Raw genomic sequence first — 7,147 nt, 5'->3', positions numbered from 1 at the left:
AATGCAGTATTACATAAGTAATTCTTGGGGAGATAGATATTTGCAGTTTTTTTTCTTGTTTGAAGTCTGGGGGAATACTTTTCTCATAAAATATTTTACAGATAGAGAGGAAGTTAGAATTGATTGATACAAGCCTTCTTATGCTACTGGCCATTTGGAAACAGCTACGTAAGCAGTAAAGAGGGGCGTCAGCAGGTGTGTTCCCACTAAGCAATTTTGGGGGCTAAAGGTTATCTTTTTTTTTTTTTAAAGATGTTGGGGGTAGGAGTTTATTAATTAATTTATTTATTTTTGCTGTGTTGGGTCTTCGTTTCTGGGCTTCGTTTCAAGAGCTATCTCTAGTTGTGGCAAGCGGGGGCCACTCTTCATTGCGGTGTGTAGGCCTCTCACTATCGTGGCCTCTTTTGTTTCGGAGCACAGGCTCCAAACGCGCAGGCTCAGTAGTGGCTCACGGGCCTAGTTGCTCCGCGGCATGTGGGATTCTCCCAAACCAGGGCTCGAACCCGTGTCCCCTGCATTAGCAGGCAGATTCTCAACCACTGCGCCACCAGGGAAGCCCTAAAGGTTATCTTGATTGTCTTCAGATGGGCACACAGAGCAGGGCTGGCTCTCCCCTCTTCATTGCGGTCCAAGCAGGACATTCTGGACGCACTGTGGCCTGCTTCTCTGATCTTTTCCCATCAGATGAAAGAATTTATATGAATGCAGAGGGATCCCCATTCCCCTGCGCATGCTAAGGACTCCCCTGCTCCCCAAGACCATGAGAAAAGCAGAAGAGAAAGTGGAAAGATGTAGAGTGTAATTATTCTGTGCTGGCTCTGGGACAGCTAAATACTTGATGTTCTGACCTGTAAACAAAGTATGGAACTGTATCTTGTATGCAGCCTGTGCTCATTCTGGACTCTAATTGAACTTCTAATTCTAATTCTAATTGAGCTTCAGAGACTAATGCCATATAAACTTGTCATTGAATGGCACATGGCTGCTTCTCAACCAGCTGTCCCACCTCCAAAGCATGGGACTACTGCTAAGAAGGCAACTTAGTAGTAATTATTATTTGTGAATCAATTCTATTGAATAATCTGGAGGTAATTATTATCAGAAATGGGCAGAATTTTATTCATTTGCCTGTGCTGAAAGCAAAGAGTGGGGTCTCTAAGATTATTCTGTGGGGAAGACTTAGAAGTCCCATATGCCAAAGCAATGCCTTGATCCAAAATGCGGAGGGGCAATGTACCCCTGCTGCTATGTTCTTCTTGAGGGAATGTGGGTTTCCCTTTTGTGGAAGTTGGGCTCCTCTTGCTATCAACACTAGTTCTTTCCTCCTTCACCTCCCCTCCAATCAGACCCTCTCTGAATATGTAGTCAATCCCTGTTTATTGGTCCAAGATTAAAACCTAAGCTCAGAACCGCGTATTGCACGCAGTATGTACACTTGCTTAACCAACACTTGCTGAGTTAACTGGAAAGAATTCAGTTACAGTAGAAACCTTCTAATTGGAGTCAAACAATTGGGAGTTCCTCTTTATTTTGTTTCATTCCAGCCTGCAGGGCCAGGTGAAATCATAGCTAAAAGTGATGTAGCCCAGGTGTGTAATCAGAACTGTAGGTACGCAGAACTGACTGTCAAACTTAAAGGGCAGGATGAAGAGAAAATGAGATGATAAATGGATATGTCTGTTAGCTAGGTGTTTGCAATGGGGGATACAATCTCTAATATAGAATTGACAGGGGAGGGCAGTCAAGGGTCTCTTCTGGTAGGTGTTCTGACATGGTGGCCTGAGGGAGTGATGCAGGGCCCATCACTTATATGCTCTGTCTTCTCATAAATTTCTATGTTATGTTTTTAATAATTCATAGAATAGACAGAAAATCAATAAGAATATAGAAGACCTGAACAATACTATCAAACAACCAGACCTAATTGACATTTATAGAACATTCTACCCAATAACAGCAGAATAAACATTCTTCTCAAGTGTTCAAGGAACATCTACCAAGATGGACCATATTCTGGGCCATGAAATAAGTCCCAATAAATTTGAAAGAATTATGTCATACAAAGTATATTCTCTGATCACAATGGAATTAAATTAGAACTCAACAACAGGAAAATTCTTAAAGTCCCCAAATATTTGCAAACTAAATAATACATTTAAAAGTAGCCTATGGGTCAGAGAAGAAATCAAAAGGGAACAGGAAATATTTCGAACTGAATTAAAAAGAAATCACCCCATATCAAAATTTATGAGCTGCTACTAAAACAATATCTAGAAAAAAATTTACAGCACTAAAAGTCTCTATTAGAAAAGATTTCAGATCAGTGACCTTAGTTTCTATCTTAAGAAGCCAAAAGAAGAGCACATTAAACCCAAAGCAAGCAGAAGAAAGGAAATAATATATATTTAAAAATTTTTATTTTTTATTGAGATGTAACTGACATGTAACATTTTAGTGTTAGGTTTGCAACATAGTTTGATAAATATTTTGAAATAATTACCACTGTAAGTTACTGTCGATCACCTCATAGTTACCATTTTTTTCCCTTTTGACAGAACTTTTAAAACCTATTTCCTTGCTACTTTCAAATATACAATATAGTATTGTATATTTGACTGTAGTATATTGTATATTTGTCATCATGCTGTACATTACATCCCCAGATTGTATTTATCTTACAACTGGAAGTTTATACCTTTTGATCCCCTCCACCCATTTCACAGAACATACTTATAGTACAATATTACTGTCTATGTTTAATAAACTTTACATTAAATCTCTATGGCTATTTTAGTACTTGTTACAAGTTTGTGCTCTTAAACATCCTAAATCTTATCCCCGTATCCTCTCATCCCCTGTTAACCACTGTTTTACTTTTGTTTCGTTGTTTTTTTTTTTTTTTTACTGTGTTTGATTTTTTTTTTTTTTTTTTTTTACATTCCACATGTAAGTGATATTATGTAACATGTACTTGTCTTTCTCTGTCTGGCTTATCTTATCTCACTTAGCAAAATGTGCTTAAGGTCCATCCATGTTGTCACAAGAAAGCAGGATATCCTCCTTTCTCATGGCTAAATAATACTACATTGTGTATATATCACATCTTTGGGTTTTCATTTCCTTTGGGTATATTCGCAGAAGAATTGGAATTGCTAGATTGTGTGGTAGGTCTATTTTTAATTTTTTGAGGAACTTCCATATTGTTTTCCACAGTGGTTGGACCAATTTACATTCCCATCAACAGTGTATAGGAGTTTCCTTTTCACCACATCCTCTCCAGCACCTGTAGTCACTTGTCTTCTTCATGATAGCCATTCTAACAGGTGTGAGGTGAGTTGTTTTGTTAACTGATCCTTTTTTTTTTTTGGCCACACCATGCAGCATGTGGGATCTTAGTTCCCCCACCAGGGATCGAACCCACACCTCCTGCATCGGAAGTGCAGAGTCTTACCACTGCACTGCTAGGGAAGTTCCTCTTATAGTTGTTTTGAATTGCATTTTTTGATGATTAGTGATGTTGAGCACCTTCTCATGTGCCTGTTGGCCATTTTGACATCCTCCTTGGAGAAATGACTATTTAGTTCTTCTGCCCATTTTAAAATAAAACCTTTTTTTTCTTGTTGTTATTAAGTTGTGTTAGTTTTTTATATATTTTGGATATTAACTCTTACCCAATATATGATTTGCAAAAATTTTCTTCCATTCTGAAGGCTGCCTTTTCATTTTGTTCTTAGTGCCTTGGCTATGCAGAAGGTTTGCGTTTGGTGTGGTCCCATTTGTTAATTTTTTTTTTAACATCTTTATTGGAGTATAATTGCTTTACAATGGTGTGTTAGTTTCTGCTTTATAACAAAGTGAATCAGTTATACATATACACATGTTCCTATTATCTCTTCCCTCTTGCATCTCCCTCCGCCCCACCCTCCCTATCCCACCCCTCTAGGTGGTTACAAAGCACCGAGCTGATTTCCGTGTGCTATGTGGCTGCTTCCCACTAGCTAGCTATTCTATGTTTGGTAGTGTATATATGTCCATGCTTTTGATGTTTGTGCTTTTGGTGTCATGTTCAAAAAATCCTTGTCAAGACCAACATCGATGAGCTTCTTCCCTATGTTTTCTTCAGGAGTTTTATGGTATCTAGTCTTATGTTTAAATCTTTGATCCATTTTGAGTTAATTTTTGTGACTGATGTGAGATAGGGGTTCAATTTCATTGTTCTTCATGTATTTCTCCAGTTTTTCTAGCACCATTTGTTGAAGAGACTGTCCTTTCCCCCATAGGGTATTCTTGGCTCCTTTGTTGAATATTAGTTGACCATATATGCCAGGATTGAATTCTGAGCTCTCTATTCTTTTCCACGGGTCTATATGTCAGTTTTTGTGCCAGTGTATATTATATTGCTTTATTACTATGGCTTTGCAATGTAGTTAGAGTGTGATACATCTGGTTTTGTTCTTTTTTCTCAACATAGCTTTGGCTATTCAAGGTCTTTTGTTGTTCCACACAAAATTTAGGATGGTTTCTTCTATGTCTGTGAAGAATGCCTTTGTAATTTTGATGGGGATTGTGTTGGATCTGTAGATGGCTTTGGGTAGTATGGCTATTTAAACAGTATTAATTGTGAACATGGGTTCCCTTTTCAATACATACTCACCAGCATTTGTTATCACTTGTACTTTTAGAATAGCTATTCTAACACATATGAGGTGGTATCTCATTGTAGTTTTGATTTTCATTTTCCTGATGATTAATGATGTTGAGCAACTTTTCATGTACCTGGTGGCCTTTTGTATATCTTTGGAAGATATCTATTCAGTTCCTCTGTCCATTTTTAAAATCAGATTTTTTTGGTTATTCAGTTGTATGAGTTCCTTATGTATTATGGATATTAATCTCTTAACAGATACATGATTTATAAATATGTTCTCCCATTCTGTGGGTTGCCTTTGCATTTTATTAATGGTTTCCTTTGTTGTACAGAAGCTTTTAATTTTTACTGTTTTAATTGAGGTATAATTGAGATTATGTAAATTTCAGGTATACAACATGTTGACTTGATACAATGATAATCATATCTCAATATATAAGTAACATTAGCTAATACCTTTATCATGTCACATAATTATCTTTTTTTTGTGGTGGGTATACTTAAGATCTAGTCTCTTATCAAGTTTATCTACAATACAATATCTTTATGTTTAATCACTATATTGCACATTAGATCTCCAGGATTTATTTATCTACTAGTTGCAAGTTCATACACCTAAACAACATCTCTGCTGTTCCCCAATCCCCCCAACCCCCAGCCTCTGGTAGCCATCATTCTATGCTCTGTTTTTACAAGTATGACTTTTTTAGATTCCGCATGCTACTGATATCATACAGTGTTTATCTTTCTCTGACTTATTTCAGTTAGCATAATGTCCTCAAGGCAAATTCATATTGTCACTAATAGCAGGATTTCTTTCTTTCTCGTGGCTGAACAATATTCCATTTTATATATGTACCACATCTTCTTAATCTGTTCATCCATCGATGGACACTTAGGTTGTTTCCTTACCTTGGCTATTGTGAATAATGTGGCAGTAAACATGGGAGTTCATATATCTCCTTGATATCCTGTATTCATTTCCTGGGATATATGCCCAGAAGTGGGATCATTGAATCATATGGTATTTTTTAAAAAGTTTTTAAAGGAACCTCCATACTGTCTTCCCATAGTGGCTGCACCAATTTACATTCCTACAACAGTGTAAAGTGTTCCCTTTTCTCCACATCCTTACTAACACTCCTTATCTCTTGTCTTCTTGATAATAGCCATTCTAACAGTTGAGGTGATACCTCATAGTGGTTTGGATTTGTATTTCCCTGAAAATTAGTTATGTTGAGAATCATGTTGGGCATTTGGATGTCTTCTTTGGAAGAAATTTAGTTCCTCTGCCCATTTTAAAAGTAGATTGTTTTTTGTTATTGAGTTTTATAAATTGTTGATAGATTTTGGATAATAACCCCTTATTTGATATATGATTAGCAAATATTTTTTCCCATTCTGTAGACTATCTTTTCGTTTTGTGTATCTCTTTTGCTGTGCAGAAGCTTTTAAGTTTGATATAGTCCCATTTGTTGATTTTTTGCTTTTATTATTTGTCCTTTTGGTGTCATATCAAGAAAATGATTGCCAAGACCAATGTCGATGAGCCTCTTCCCTATTTTTTCTTCTTGGAGTTTTATGGTATTATACTTAAGTCTTTGATCCATTTTGAGTTGCTTTTATTGAGTGGTGTAAGACAGGGATCTAGTTTCATTCTTTTACACATGAATATCCAGTTTTCTCAGCACCAATTATTGAAGAGACTGTCTTTCTCCAATGAGTACTCTTGGCTCCTTTGTCCAAGTTGAACATATATGCATGGGTTTATTTCTGGGCTCTCAATTCTGTTCCACTGGTCTATGTGTCTGTTTTTATGCCAGTACCATACTGTTTAAATTACCATAGCTTTATAATATAGCTTGAAATCAGGAAGCATAATGCCTTCAGCTTTATTCTTCTTTCTCAGGATTGCTTTGGCTATTCAAGGTTTTGTGGTTCCATATAAATTTTAGGATTGTGTTTTCCACTTATAAAAAATGCCATTGAAATCTTGATAGGGATTACATTTGGATTTGGGTAATATGGACACTTTAACTATATTAATCCTTCCCGTCCATGAACATGGGATACCTTTCCATTTATTTGTGTCACCTTTGATTTCTTTCATCAATGTCTTGTAGTTTTCAGAGTAGAGACCTTTTATATCCTTGGTTCAATTTATTCCTGGGTATTTTATTCTCTTTTAATTTTTATTTTTTAAATATATCCCCATATCTCGTCCCTCTTGCATCTCCCTCTCCCCCCGCATCCGACCCCTCTAGGTGGTCACAAAGCACTGAGCTGATCTCTCTGTGCTAAGCAGCTGCTTCCCACTACCTATCTATTTTACATTTGGTAGTATATGTAAGTCCATGCCACTCTCTCACTTCGTCCCAGCTTACCCTTCCCCCTCTCTATGTCCTCAAGTCCATTCTCTACGTCTGCATCTTTATTCCTGTCCTGCCCTTAGGTTCTTTTTTTTTAATGTTTATTTTTTATTTATTTATATTTTCTTAT

The sequence above is a fragment of the Kogia breviceps genome, chromosome 8 (assembly GCF_026419965.1).
Source record: "Kogia breviceps isolate mKogBre1 chromosome 8, mKogBre1 haplotype 1, whole genome shotgun sequence".
NCBI classification, from domain to species: Eukaryota; Metazoa; Chordata; class Mammalia; order Artiodactyla; family Physeteridae; genus Kogia; species Kogia breviceps.
This window is presented reverse-complemented; position numbering follows the sequence as displayed.